At 40.8% G+C, this 15,106-nt stretch overlaps 1 long non-coding RNA gene across 1 annotated transcript in view; it reads left to right on the plus strand.

The window, feature by feature from the left end:
* The first annotated feature begins 303 nt into the window (after positions 1–303).
* LOC110363645 (uncharacterized) overlaps positions 304–15,106 on the plus strand; it is a 44,401-nt gene continuing 29,598 nt past the window's right edge. The window contains exon 1 of the long non-coding RNA XR_010474963.1: positions 304–478. This is a non-coding gene — a long non-coding RNA (uncharacterized LOC110363645). The remainder of the gene's footprint in view (positions 479–15,106) is intronic.

Below are 15,106 nucleotides of genomic sequence, written 5' to 3' on the forward strand. Positions count from 1 at the left end.
CGCTCTCTAGTCCATCACCCAAATCATTAGTGGACGTTTTGAGCAGCACTGGACACTGGGCAAACCCCCGTGGGCTTCCCTCGATCCGTGTGCGTGTTTTGACATTGAGCTGTCCGTAATTGCTCCTCATGTTTCCATTGGGTTATACAAGCAGCTCAGTGTCCCAAAGATAGAGATTTTTACCACCGGCCTGTGACAATATCATATGGATCAGGGTCAAAATCCTCATCATAGCCAAGTCTGCTGTGTCCACTGATCCTATTACCTTGCTGCAGAAGGAAACTAGATGGTCTTGATGTGATTTGCTCCTGACAAACCTATGTCAGCTGTTATGCATCTCCTCATTAGCTTGCTAGCCGATTGCTCCCAGCTGTTTCCAGGGAAGGCTGATATACCCCTTCTGCTCTAGCAGAGGCTCTTTTTGGAAACAGGACCTTGTTTGCCCTTTCCCTGTGAGCCAGGACCTTGACTATTCTTCGTGAGTTTCCAAAAGTAATTGCTGAGGGCTCTGAGGTTGCATCATCACCAGTTACGCAAGTACCAGAGATAAATTTTATTTGCTCTAAATCGAAGAACAACATTTAACCTAACTACCCTTAATTTTTGCTTTGTTATAGCCTGAGTTTTAACAGCTTTTGTCACCCTGCCAGCATCTGTATGGTCACAGCTCACTCTTTAGTGAAGAGAAAGCATAGAGGTCCTAAACTTTTCTTCCTTCTTGATAGTGTTGTCTCCATACCAAGGGTTTAATTTGATAAAGATGTGTTAGGTGGGAATCTAGGCTGAAAATGCAGAGGTCTCCTGAATTAAAGCTTTTTGAGTGAATATAAGGGAAAGACAAAAGTCCTTCCCCCAGATATTTTTGGTTTGGTTATGGAGGAAGTTGGTGTTTGTGCCAACGAAACACAATGTCTTTGTATTCCTTTCACCTTTATGCTGCTTATTTTAAACAACTATGTTTAGTATTTCACCGAGTTTCCTTGAAATCTGTCATCATTACTTCTTTTCTTTCTTGAGAACTGTAAGTTTTGGGAAGATAACCTTGTGATTTTGGACTGGAAGTGGTGAATTGAAGCCAGTGACTGAATAAGGAAACGTGATTGTAACTAATTCTGGTTGCTTTTAAACTGTGCTAAGTTTGAACTGAGTAGTACGTTCACCGATAATGATCCTGTAGATGAAGCTTCTCAAGCTGCTCTGCGGGGGGGATGTCTCTTTCCCAGCCTCTGGTCCTGCTGAGCATCTTCCCACCTTCGCTGTGAAGAAGATCATTTAGAAATGAATGACATTCTGCCTTGTGCTGTTTTTTGGCTGCTTGAGCCAATATAAGCTCTAACAGCTATTGTTTTTCAGATCAACTTTTGATTTTAATGAAGTGGAATGAATGACTTTGAATTAGTTATCATGCTAAAAAGAAGAAAGCATGAAAGTATTCAGTTGATTTAACAGGTCAGGCAAAATATTTCACGAATTAGCAGCACATTTAAACCTAATGAGATATGATGAGTCAAATTTCTCTGTAATGCTTTCAGCTGGAATGGAATTATACCAGCACACACTTGGCAGAGCAAGTTGACTGAAACTATTTATTTTTAAGTTCTTTTAGAAGCATAATAGGGTATAAAGCCCAGGTGCTGAGGAAGATTTTTCTGAATTAAAAATGAGCCTGATTGGTCTGGGAGAACTTAACACATCTGGTGTTGAAAGCACTTGGAGCTGCAGCTGAGCTGGGTGAGGACGAACAGTTTTGGGTTCCTTTTCACTTGTGGTACTTGGGATGATAAAGAAGGAATTTGGGTTGTGGTATAAAGCGCTTTGTTAACTTGAGCAATTTTCAAGTGCAGCCATCAGGGACTTCGTGTCGCTCCTGTGTGAAATCTTTTTACATAATTATTTTTCTACATGCACTGCGAAGGAGTTACTCACTTAACTTTGTTCTTAGTGTGTCTTTTGCCAGAACAAACCAGAGTATTGCTAGGAAACCACTGAACAGTCTACTTAAAATATGTATTTGTTCAGTGTGTGTATGTAACAGCCCAGGGCAATGCTGAGCCTTTGTCCTTGCAGCCATCAAAGGAAAAAAAACAACAAATACCTGCACCCTGCCTACCCTGGCAAAGACGCTTTGAAACCTGGTGACTTGGACTATGTGGCAGCTCTCCAAGGTCGCGAGTGCTCCGGGGGTGTCTTTTGTGTGTCAGGACTTGACTTGCAAAGATGCTGAGGAGCATCTTTGCTTCTCCTCCCTGAGCAAGTTGTGGTCAGGGTCCTCACCTCTTGCCAGCTGCCAGATGTACCCAGGTCATCGGCATGCTTCAAACTCTTTAGTTAGATAGTTTATTTAGAAGGTATTCCCTTGTGGGAAACCCTGCTTTATTGCTGAAGAAGCTTTGTTTCATTTAGCTGGCCAGAAAGTTCCGAAGTGTTGTAGTTATTCTCTGTAAGGGGTCTGAAGTGTCTGGGTTTGTAATTAAAATACATTATTAGGGTTGATGTTAAGAGAAACATGACCGGCCAGTGGCAGATGATGGGTCGTCATCTCCAGCACCGTGTTCCCTCTGAGCAGGGAGAAGTCCAGGAGGGTGATGCATGATGTGGATGTTTTTGTTGGTTTTACCAGAACTGTCTGGTACTTACTGCATCAACAGAAACGGCTTTCCTTTTATTTTCTGTGTCCCAGCAGCTAAACATAAACAGCCTGTTCTTATTTTCTTAACAAAAGCAATTTGAGGCACTTCCCAGCAGTTGGGTATCGTGAATAATTAAAGCTATATTTGTAATTTTCAGAAAGCAATAAGAGTATGAAATGCTTAGACAAAACACTTGAATCTAATAAAGAAATGATTCAGTGAAGAAGAAAACCTTGACACTGATTTTCGAGTACTTGTTCCCTTACAATATGAATTTAAATGTAAATCGTTCTTTGGAGAAGAATACTCCATCAAAGGTGGGAAGTATGTGTTCTATGCTTAGCATTTTATAAATGGATTATCTCAGATCTGGGTTTATAGTTATTGCCTGTGGGCAAAATTCCACCTCGGCACTTAAGAGTACAGACAGTAATACAGTTGTACGTACGTTGTTCTGCTCTACATATTGTTGATAGAACTGTGTGATTAATGAAGAAATTTTACTTTTTTATGTTTCCCTCCCCTGTGGTAAGTTGCAATCAGTAGATTTTGGTTTGATTATGGATATAAAATTTGTAGCCCGAGAATATGTAGCCTAAGAACTAAGTTACAGGTTGAGTTGTCACTGGCAGAAATTGAGTGCTGAGATCACAAATACTTAAAAGCCAAAGGATTAATGCTGTCGTTGGGAGTCTTGAGCTGTGTTTAAGCTGAGGTGATGAGCTGTGTTCATAGACTGGGCTGTGTTCATGGCGGTGTTCATAGACTGGGCTGTGTCTATAGACTGGGCTGTGTTGATGGCTGTGTTCATAGACTGGGCTGTGTTCAGCTCAGCCCTTCAAAGACTCAGAAATTTGAAATCACAGAGGTGGAAAAACTTGACCACACACCGAGTTTAAAAACACTTTGCCTTGTGTGCTTCCAGCTCCATGTGCCCAGTTGTACTGGCACCTGGAATATCCTGGCCATGGGGTGTTCTATGGATTCATAGAATTCTGTTTGAAAATTAACTTCAGTGTTTTATATTCTCTTTCTATTTTTAGCACTGCTTTAAGGTTTGTTCGTATGGCATGTTTCTCTTAACAACCCCGTGGATATTTAACAAAGGCATACATGGAACTAAATGGCTGGTTTATAACTGTTTTACAATTTAGGATTTGCCTTACACTGTCCTGCAAATGGGCGTTTGTCCCATCTTATTTTTAACGTGTGTTTGTTATAGCTTGTTTCAATATATAATTTATTTTACTTTAGAAACTCTGTACCTTTGGTCTGGCAACATCTTTCTTCAGCCTTGTTGTTATACTCTTAATGTTTTCAAAGGATGTGCTCTACGTCCAGAAAATAAATTCAGAGGTGGAGGACACTTGTGTGAAGCAGCCCTGCATCTTGGGTGTCAAAGGCAGATAAAATATATACCAGTTACTGACAAGCATTAGGTTTTGTCTCTGTGTTAATGCTGGTTATGGATGGCTCAGATAGGAGAAACACTTGCTTCTTGATTTATGTTCACTGACAAGGAAGTGTCCGGGATGATTAATTACAGCCCTAAATGACAGTGCCCTTGTTCATACCTTCCTGGCCTGAAATGATTGAAATTAATAAATATATATGTATTGCTATGGAATTTGACATTAGCTGTTAAAATATTTGTGCACTTGACATGCTGTTAAGGGATTTAGTGAGGCATATTCTTGTGATTAGTAACTTGCTACTTTTTAGTAGCAGTTTGTAGAGAGGGAAAGAGGTGGAGGATTCTGGAACTGATTAGAAGGTTATGAACAACACAGTAAAAATATTTCCAGATAAACTGTTATGACGTTTCTTTGGCAATTTAAGTCCTTAAGCCATCAATTTCTGCAAGAATTTTAAGGATTTTGCCTGTATATTTTGTCTTTTATTTTTGAAAATGCTGGCTTTGGAGGTCTATAAGACACCGTGTTCTCAGAAGAACAGACCAAGGCACGTACCTGGATGGAGTCATGTAACTCTGGCTTGTCCGGGGGAGATCACAGTTACCGGAGTGTTCACAAATCTGTGTTACTTTCATAAACACAATCAGACACCTATATTTACCTCTAGTTTGAGTGGTTTTATTAGATTCATTTGTTTAATTAATATTTTTGTGAGTGGGCACTCGCTGGAGGAAAAGAGTTGTATTTGGTAACAGCCTTGGGCAGTTTGTAATAGTACTCGGTGTCTGTTTATAGCTGAAAAAAAGGAAAACTCCTTCAATAGCCCTATTTGGCTTGATTTTTTTTTACTATGTTCTACAGGTTATTTTCTAAGCAGTTCTTGCCCATGTCAGGTTAAGATGCCAGATTCTGAAAATTTGCAATTTGTGCATAAAATTGCCCTTTCCCAATAACATTTGGATTCGACACAGACCTGTCAGGTATGTCTGCCATTCTTTCCATTGCCCCAGGGCTATGAAGACTCAATTGGACTTTTTCATTTCAGTAATGAGAAATAATGAAAAGCTGAGCAATGAGGTGAAGAGTAGAGTTCCCTTCAAATCATCAGTGCTCTGAAATGGAGCCGGTTGCTTGCACGTACAGAAACATAGATGCTAAATTGATCCCTTAGTTATCTGAACTTATCAGCACTGGGGTTTTGAAACCTTGAGTTTAGGTCCCTTAACGCTGCCTTTGGGCTGGTTCATTTCCAATGCCATTAACATATTTGTGTAGCTAAACACAGCATTGAATGTCCAACAAGAGTTGGCTGTTTTTAGCTGCAATGGAACCAAAAAAGCGTACAAGTTTTTAAGTCTCAAAGTTTTCATGCTGGCACTGTAAATTCCCACTTTCAAAGATGTTTGCGAAATGGAAATGCCATTTTTTGTTTTCAGACTGAAATGACTGGCTTGTTACTCTCTGCACCTCATTCACCCAGAACCTGTGGTTCTTGTTCAGGTCTTCATTAAATGCATTTCTTTAAAGGCCATGCTTGCTTTTGTAGTTTGTATTTCAACCACAATATTTTTGTGAAGTTTATGGCTCGCTGCTGCCTCCGACTTCTCTGTGCCTCAGTACCTCATGTGGAAAATGGAGATAATACTGCTGCCTTACCTTGTCACTTTAATTAATGTTGTGAAGCATTCAGATAGTGACAAACAGCAGAGAAAAGCCTAAAGGAAATGAAAAATTCGCTATTCAGAGCAATGTTTGGACAGTGGGCAGGAGATAAGGCCTCAGACACACAGAACAACCAGGCAAACCCAAAATATTAAATACATGCTCATTAAGTTAAAAGAATTCATCCCGTGTGCTTAGAGAGGCAGAAGCATGTGGGAAAATGCTGGTGATGTTAATTAAAGGCATGTAAATAAAGAAGGTGCATAGGATGGTGGAGCTAAGATTAAGGAGGGGATGTTATGTCATGTATTATTGTAATCTTTGGGTACTTAAACTAGATATTCCTTCTGTTTTGTCTGTAAACAGTGCATGTCTTAAAATGAGTTTAAAAGACGGACATTTTTATTAAAAAGATTGTTACCACTTCAATTATAAAAATATTCCCTGGTGAAAATCAATATATTTTCTTACTACCTCTGAGTAACTTCTGATAGGAAAATATTATGGATTCTGGGGCCAGATACCCTATGAGGAGAAAAAGAAAATAATTTCCCCTGGGTTTAATCTTTAAAGAACAAAAGAAATGTAGACAGGGATTAAAGTTGTGCTTCTTGGTTGGATATTTCTTTATTAATACCAGGAGGTTCCCCTGACACGCCTGAAAAGCTGCGTCCTTCAGGATGAATTAGTTTTGCCATGCACCCAGTTTTGTGTCAGTGCCATCAGGGATATGATATTCGGTGCTCTGGGGCTTCCAGGAGGATTTTGGCAGTCGGGAGGTGATGGGATGTGTGGCTACTGCATACATGAATTCCTTCCTTTTATTGGCTACTAGAGCACCTACAAGCAGATAACTTCATTTGGATCTTATTGGAAGAAATCTCACACATTGGTTTGAGGCTGGGAGGAAGCTTAAATTGGAGCTACTTTAAGAAAATGTAACCAGTGTGTGTTTGAGTTCTTTTGTGTTTTAGAGGAAATAGAAAACAAATCAGAAATGTTTGCCCAGCAGTCTCTTTTGGGTCAGGTTTCACTAATGTTCTGTGCACAGGAACTGGCAGCTGTGTTAACCCAACCCAACTGTGTCTTCGTGCCCACAGGGAGTTCATGGGGGGTGATTTCCCAAGCAATAAACTGGAGTGAATTGTATTAGAAAGCTCCTGACTTGTAGTCAAGATAATAGTTATATTGATATATAGTCCAAAGGCAGCCAAAATCTCAGTCTAGTGAAATCCCCAGCCTTCCAAGTGACTGGAATGTAACTGTGTATTAGGGAAAACTCTTGAATAGAAATATTCTGTTCCTATAGGAATATTCTAGAGGGCTCAGAGCCCATTGCTTGTCCTTTGGGGAGGTACAGGTCATATGGAATCTGTATGAAGGTAAAAATGCAACATTCTAAATTCATGCAACCAACCCATGATGTGCAGGGTGAGTTCAGTCTCTGCCTGTTAATTAACACTGTGGGACTAACGACACACTGGTTGCTGTCCTTCATCTGGCTGGTGAAAGACCCTGATGTATATGAGGCTTCTTCTTGCAATATTAAAACTATTGAGATTAATTGCAATTCAATTAATATCTTTCCCAAAATTATTTTAAATTTTCTTTGAATGACAAGCGGTATGGGTGGTTTTTTTCCAGGATCTGTAGTAGGAGATAAAATATCTGAGATTCTTTCAGGTGTGTAGTCAAATTATGCTCGTAATTGAGGCTACAGTAATAAGTATAAAGACTAATTGTGAGTAAAGAATGAAATGAAAGATTCTGTTAAACATCTGGAGTTATTGTTGAATTATGCTTGTTTAAATAGTACGTGATACTTTCTCTTAAGAACTTGGAGAAGAAATTATATGGGATGATCTGTAAACCACGGAGGAATGGAATGGATTTCTGAGGAGTGATTTAAATTTGTCTTATGATTCTCAGAAAAGACAAAATGCTTTTGCTTGCATATGCACAAAGAAGTTTAAATGAAGAATTTTACTGGGTATTTCCTGTGTTCTGAGCTAAGAACAAATGGAAGTTTTCTTCACGTGTAAAGGCATCTCTTTGTTATCACCTGTCAAGAATTGTGACTCAAATGTCCGTGTACTTTGTACCTGCCCATGACTCTTCTCCTATTTCTTCAGAGCAGCCCAGAGGATTCCCAGGACTCTTGCCTGCTGTAATCTTTCCTGAGTGCGGGCTGGCTTGACATTGTATGTGGTACAATGTAAAGCAATCTGACATCCCCTATGATCTCTAGGGTTTGGGACTGAAGGGTCTTATGGCAATAAAATCAGCCTTTTTTGACAGCAGCAAATGCCAGTGAACCCTCCGTCATTCTTGCCGCTTTGTTCGCCTTTGCGTCACGGGATGTGGAAAGTGATAACTGCACAGAGCAGACTCCGGTGTGATGCAGTGTGGTGTTGCTGTCACAGGAGACGGAAAACTGTGTAAAGAACAGATCCGAAATGTTAAGTACAAAGTCCATATAAATCTATACCTGTTCAAAATGCACCACCGTAAACTCATTGCCACAGATTATAGGGAAACTGATGTAAATACTGCATACATGCATATAAGGGTGCTCATTTACATAGTTTTCTAAGGTAATTAAATTCTTACAGCCCTTCTAGTTTCACTGGCTTTCTATATTTGCAAGCAGATCAAAATACACTAATATACTATCTTCTGGATTGACTTAGAGGAGAAAATTACAGCTTTTAGTGAAATGGTGAGAAAATCATTTGGGAGGGACTAAGGAAGTAGTTAATTGTTGTTACATCCTTTGTGGTGTGAAATGTCTTTGGCAAATAGTGAATGCTTCTGTGAGTATTGAATGAGTTGTCTTCATCTCTCTAGATCTTGTGATCAGTGAGATCTGCTGCACAAATGTGATTTGTGGCCCCTAGAAAACACATAATATGCAGTTATTCATTCTTCTACATACGGCTGCAATGGAGAGAGCTGGTTTCCTGGATCACTGTAGTGATTTCCTATGGCCTGTTCTTCCCTTGGTTTGTCCAGTGTTGGCGTCGAGGCTCCTGCCAACCCATGAGCCAGAAACGAGCCTGATGAGCAAACCCCTTGAGACGGAGGGACCCGCACACCCGCTGCTCCAGCGCTCATCATGAAATGCTCAGTCGCTAAAATGAGTCATTTTACAGAAATTACCTGTCGGTGACCGAGCTCGGTGTTTAGATAGGAACAGAAGGCACAGTTGATCTGGTTTAAACACTCATTGTATGCAGCCTTGCTGCCTGCCTGTGCCCTGCTCTGGCGAGGCCGTGGTGATCTCCAGCATCCTGTCCTGATGCTGAGCCCTCGCTGCGGCTGCACGGGGGTGCTGGTGAGAACGCGGGAGGTTCAGACATGTGAGGAAAACTCTGGACTTGAGACCTGAACACACCTCTGCCTCGGAAAGCACCTGGGCAAGTCATTTAATTGATTCTCGATTAATTCATCTGTGGAAAGAGAGTAATAGCACACAGTGATCTTATGGGGAGGTTCAGAGCAATAGCCAACTGCTCTCTGTGAGATGGAAGCACATTGAGGTTCTTGGCTGAATAACTCTAAGTATGGAGTATTATTAAGCAAGATCTTGCAAGCAATGGGCCTGAAAGAAGCAGATGCATTAACTGTGCACTCACCACAGCTGCGTGGCTCCAAATGCATTAACACCCTCAGCCCTTCCCTGCAACAGCCTGGCAGCAAGTGGGCTTCTCATTTTGATGGCCTGTTTGAGCTGCCATCACAGGGAATTGTATTGAAGCAAAGGTTTATGTCAGGACTGGCACAAGTCAACTGCTGCTACTTGGAACTGCCTGTTTTTGTTTATTGTCTGGCTGCTGGTTTTAAAAGATTGTCCGGAAAAAAAAAACAAAAATAGAGAAGGAAATAGTGGTTGTATGCTCTGGAGAAGTAGGGGGCAGGTGGAGAAGGTGCAGTTTGTGCAGCGCCCTGGAGATCCGAATAAATTACTTTTCATGGCTACAGTGGAAAATTACATTGAGAGAGGGATGGGAGAATGTGTTTTGATTAATTCCTACTCAACCGAATATTGTGGATTGCAAGATGGGAAAGGAATTTGAACTTTTCTTGTTCGTAATTCATTTGGGTGTTCCATAGCCTCCAGCAAAGCATCATCTGTTGCTCTGCATCTCTAGTTCTCGATTGGGAAAAGTGATGTTTTGTCTCCAGGTAAAATCTAGAAAACTGCACACTTGGGTCTTAATCTCCCTCTATTTTTTTAGACGCTTTGTGAAACGGATGCCGCTATTTTCTCTCTTTGTACATTTAGGTTGTAAACTGTTTGAAGTAGCGTTTTTTCCTTGTAATATGGATACATGGATGCCTTATTGAGTCTCCAACAATGGATCTTTGATTTCAATTGTGGTCTCTTAGAGCTGCTGCAATACAGAGGATAATAACACTGTGTGTGGATATGCCCCCTATTACCTCTTGGGGGTTGATTACAGAGGCTGCACAGCCCCACACACTGCGAGGTGCTGACTTGCGCTGGGCTTGTCACCCTCTAATTCTTGCGACATAAGGACATTTGATAAGCAATGAATTCCTGAACAGGCTGTGGCAAGGCAATGGATTAACTTTCCCGAAGGTCTTCTAAACATACGCAGTCAGCTTACTAGATATGTTTTAGTCTTTCTGCCCCAGGGTAAAAACCCACATTTGTGGCATGCGCTGGATTTCTTACTTGCACGTGAACCCATGTTGTAAGTTTTTGAACTGGGACCGGGGAGGAACAACACGGGTGTCAGCAGCTGCCCATCCGCTGTGCTTGGGAGTGATTGCTGGAGTAACCCAAGAATTCTGCTTTCATCTGAGTTTTAAAGGGATGGGGGGTGTATTTTCTGTCATTGCGGTTGCAGGATGAAGCCTGCTACGAAGGTGCTTAGAACCGCTGTGCATACACAGGATTTCTCGCTTGACTTGGCATTGCTTTCACATGCCTGACAAACAGCTCAGCATCCTAATTCTGATTTTTTGCAGTTCACTGCTGTTTCATATAGACAGTATCCCTTTCTCTCTCTGTGTTTATTCTGACCCTTTCATTGATTTATTGTGATCATTCTTTAAATCCCTCGTAGAAGAACAAATTATCTCTTGGTATTTCACCTACCTTTTAATTATAAATAAGGTAAAGAATGGAAAATCTTCCAAAAGAAAAACAAAACAAGTTATCTTATAAGAAGTTTTATTTCAGAAGTAATAGAAAAGAAAAGGCAGATTCTGCAGGTGTCAAAAAGGAGCTTACGCTGACTTTTTAACTCTCCTCTGTACTTGATATGATGCGTCAGTGAAACTGAACTTGCCGTCTTTATGGATATCCTGCATTAGATTGTTGAGACACATGTCTATAAAGTTCTCAGTGTGTTGTGTAGGTCTAAAGAACATAATTTGGGTTGTTCTGGAACTTTTTTATTCTCTAGTTCCTGTGCTATAAACCAAACTCGCCTGTGGTTTCTTGCTCGTGTGTGTGCACGTGCCTTTTCATGAGGATCTGGAGTCGAGCTCTCCCAGGGATGGAATCAAAGACATAGCTGGAATAGGTGAATACTTGATGTCTAGAAAGATGAGCAGTTACATTGCTTAAAAAGTCAACAATAATTTTGCATTATTTAGTCTTGAATGCAGGGATTGGTGTATTGCTGGCAACTAAACACAATTACGAATTCTGTTTGTCTGTAATTACAAAATATGTTTCAGTGCCACTCATGTTGCTTCAGATCAGCTGTGCTGCAGGATATATGAGGCTCTCTGCTACTGAGACAACATTTGAGCCCTTTTAATTGTGGTTTTTAGAAACAATTTTTCTCTTTGTTATTCACCAATACTCACAGTTACCCTATGCAGACTCAGGAATGGATATGAATTCTCACGGCTCACTATGATATCCATTTCTAGATTAGCATCTGCTCTTTCTGTGGGGAAATCACTGAAATTGTATCTTTTGTGATTTGATATGAAATAAATTTTCCTGAAAAATTTGCACATTAAGAGAAAAAGAAAAGATCCCTGCTGTAACTAGTTAACAGATGCCTCACAAAATAATTCCTAGAGCTTCTATTTTTTTCCATCAGGAAATTATTCTCAAGGAAGTTATTGGTAAGTTAAACTATTCTAACCGCTTGCATGGCAAAAGGGACCTGAACATCTCCCACAAAGGCTGATGGAGTGGAGGGCGGTGGAGAAGAGGTGGGTGCGCTGGGTCATGGGGATCTGCAGAAATACTTACAGAGAATCTCAACCAGCGCCAGGATGGGAACAGACCCTTCCTGGCAGAGACGGGATGCGATGGGAGAGCTGGTGCGCGGATGGGTGGGTTGTGCACGGAGGATTGATGGATATAGGTGCTGAGATCAATCCAGGAATTTCAGGTCTGTCCTTACACCAGGTCCTTGATGCTGGTATTAAATCTCGCCCTGCTTGCAAGCACTTCTGTGGTAAATACGGAACAGGCTGCTGCTGAGATGCTGAGTTGCGTATCCTGGACTGAGCTGACATTTAGAAAACCAATTAAAAAGAATGTGAGTCAGAATGGCCAGTCCCCTGGAGCTATGGATGAGATGTGGGTTCGTTATCTTGCGGCAGCTGCAGCAGGAGCTCTCTGTGAGGGCAGGAGTGGGGTTTTGGAAGAGGTTTCAGCCCCTCCAGTCTCTTGTAGAAACAGGACAGCAGGTGGGTTCCGGGTGGCCTTTTTTTGGTTGAGGAGGGTTTTTTGGGGCTGTATGTGTCCCTGGTGTTCACTGTCATACAATCTCCCTCTGTTGTGCAAGCCTTTTCCCCAACAAAGCATAGATTAAACCAGCCTTTATCACCAAATCGGACAGTGCTTTACTCTGCTGATGCTTCTTTTTCTAAGAAAGCAGACAGAATCACCAACTACTATATTTTTTTTTTTTAACTTTTTTTTTTTCTAGTGTAAAGATACTATCCACATAAACAACCCCATGGAAACCTGTTTGAGTACTCCTAGTAGTTCGTATCACTTTTATTGGAGTTTTTGGCTGATCTGCAGCCGTAGTTACAGCCCCGTGAAGGAACAGGACCAGTTTCGCGATGCTGGAATCATAAAGCCAAGTGGTGCAGAAGGGGATGTGGGGAAATAAGCAGAGCGTTCCCCTAAGGCGCTGTAGGGAGCAGCAGCGCAAGCGGCTGCATTGCAATTGGTTTTTAATTTCACTATTAACACAAACTGGGGTCTACAAATAGCAATATTTCTGCAGGGGTCAAATAGATATTTTATACAAACCCCTGTTTAGCTATTTCACCTTTTATTTATGATTGCACGTGGTCAATTTGTTAGATGTGATGCTCTGCAAACAGTTCCCAGTCTGCAGCTTGGATGCAGTTTGAGATTTTAAAACTTGGGCTGTTTTGTTGTGTTTTATGAGTTTCTCTCTCATAAAGAGCAGGTTCTACATTCAGGTCTGCAGAGACATGCACTGTTTGGCTGTGTAAAGTTAGTAGTAAATCTTATGTAGTCCACAAACTGCTGTCTGTCCAGGCAACTCAAATCTTGGGTCATAAAGCTCTTGGATCCCTCCCATGCCTCAGTTTCCTCTAAGACAGGTTTGTCTTGCCCGTGTGTTTGAGAGGTTAATGTAAGTGCTGTTTTCAAATGGTTTGAGGCTCATTTACTGAGATAAATTAGTTACTATAAAAATAACATTGGTAAAATGAGATATACGTAGGAGGTCCACAAAAATCTTTATGGACATACAAGGTAATTCATTAGAAATATTCCACTGCCAGGTAACTGGTTTAGGATTAAATTTTCAAAATAATATTATATTGCTTAGAGACTACATCCTTAGCCTACCCTATAACATTTGATACTCTGTCATCATATTGTTATTGGAGATAATGGACGTAATAGGATTCTTCATTTTGGAATGGCTCTGAGCTTTAATCCTTCTTGCAGCAAGGTTCCTTAAGTATTAAAACGCAGTATGAAGGGATGCATGTGGATTCCCCAAAGTCTTTGTAGAGCTTGCAAAAGACAAACCTTGAATCTTACACAAAAAAGGATGTTTTTTCTGAAACCTTGCTCCAGTATCTGAGCAGGAGCTCTGTAAGGTTGCAGCCTGTGTTGGTCAGATAAGTATGTAACTTGGTACATTTTTCTTAATTTCTTCTAAGTCCCTTCTAGTTAAAACAATGCATAATTAAAATTATCTTCCATGTTCATTAATTATTTCTGCTTTGGATTGTTACTAGGGAAGAAATCAAAGGGACCTGGCTGCTAATGCAGTTTAAGTAACTTGGCATGAGAAAGCATGGCAGGGAGCGTGGAACAAACACTTTCCAACTTAAACATGCACCAAAGCACCCAGGGACAGGAATTTCCACCACAAATGGTTCCTGCCCATTGCAGGTGATGGTTTTCCCCTCCTGCAGTTTGGAATATGAAAACATGTGAAGTCCTTGTCCTGCAAGAAGTTATTGCCCAACAGTCAAGGTTTGTGTATGCTTCTATTTACTGCTTTTTACATCTGCTTTTTACTTTGTCACAGAGGGGAAAGTCTCTCATTCTCTCTGTGTCTTTTTCCCAGGTGAAAAGTAGGGATAGTAACAGCTCATTGCTCAGAAGTAATACGTGAGCATAGGAATGCCCATGTTTCTGAAATATTTGTGTGTAAATTTGTCATGGATGTAGTGACTGAAAAATAAAGAAATACTTAAGTTTGGTCTGGTCTGAAAAGTTCTGCCAATGGAAAGCACTGGGAGTTAAGAAGCAACTGTGTATTTACTGCAGCAAGCGGCAGCGTGCGGGTAACAAGTGATGCTGGTAACTTAATTTGAATAAATGTAATTTATGTCAGCAAAATAATTGTGTATGCAAACTAAAGGGGATTTAACAGAACGCCAAATAATACATCTTCTAAGAGTAGACAAACTGTAAAACTGCACTGTAAAACTGATGTTACTTTTGTTCTGTGTTGTCTCAGCACATGGTTCAGTGTGGTCCTGGCCCACGATTAACTTGCTATCATAGCGTAAATGACAAAACCAACCCTGAGATGCTTCAGGCTGAATAATGCACGTATTTGTGGGCACAAAACGAGATGATTATGTTTGAGCTAGAAACTGTCCTGCTAATTTATTTCTGGAAGATAATTTAGTTGTAGAGATACAGCAACATTAAACTTTTCTATACACTCCCTTTCTAATCTCAAGTAGCAGTAAGTATGGTAATTAGCTTTCACAAAAATTAGGTATTCAAAGGAAGCTTAATTGCATAAAGTCAAGTGTTTATATAAGCTGATAATTTGCTTACACAAGGCCCGAGGCAGGGCAAATATTTGGATACTGTGCTTGGCCAGGAGCGGGTGGTTGGTGGAGGAGGCAGAGCTGGCGGCTCAGCCCCGCGGTTCCTCACCTGAGACGGGG

This window comes from Columba livia, chromosome 10 (assembly GCF_036013475.1).
Source record: "Columba livia isolate bColLiv1 breed racing homer chromosome 10, bColLiv1.pat.W.v2, whole genome shotgun sequence".
Lineage (NCBI taxonomy): Eukaryota > Metazoa > Chordata > Aves > Columbiformes > Columbidae > Columba > Columba livia.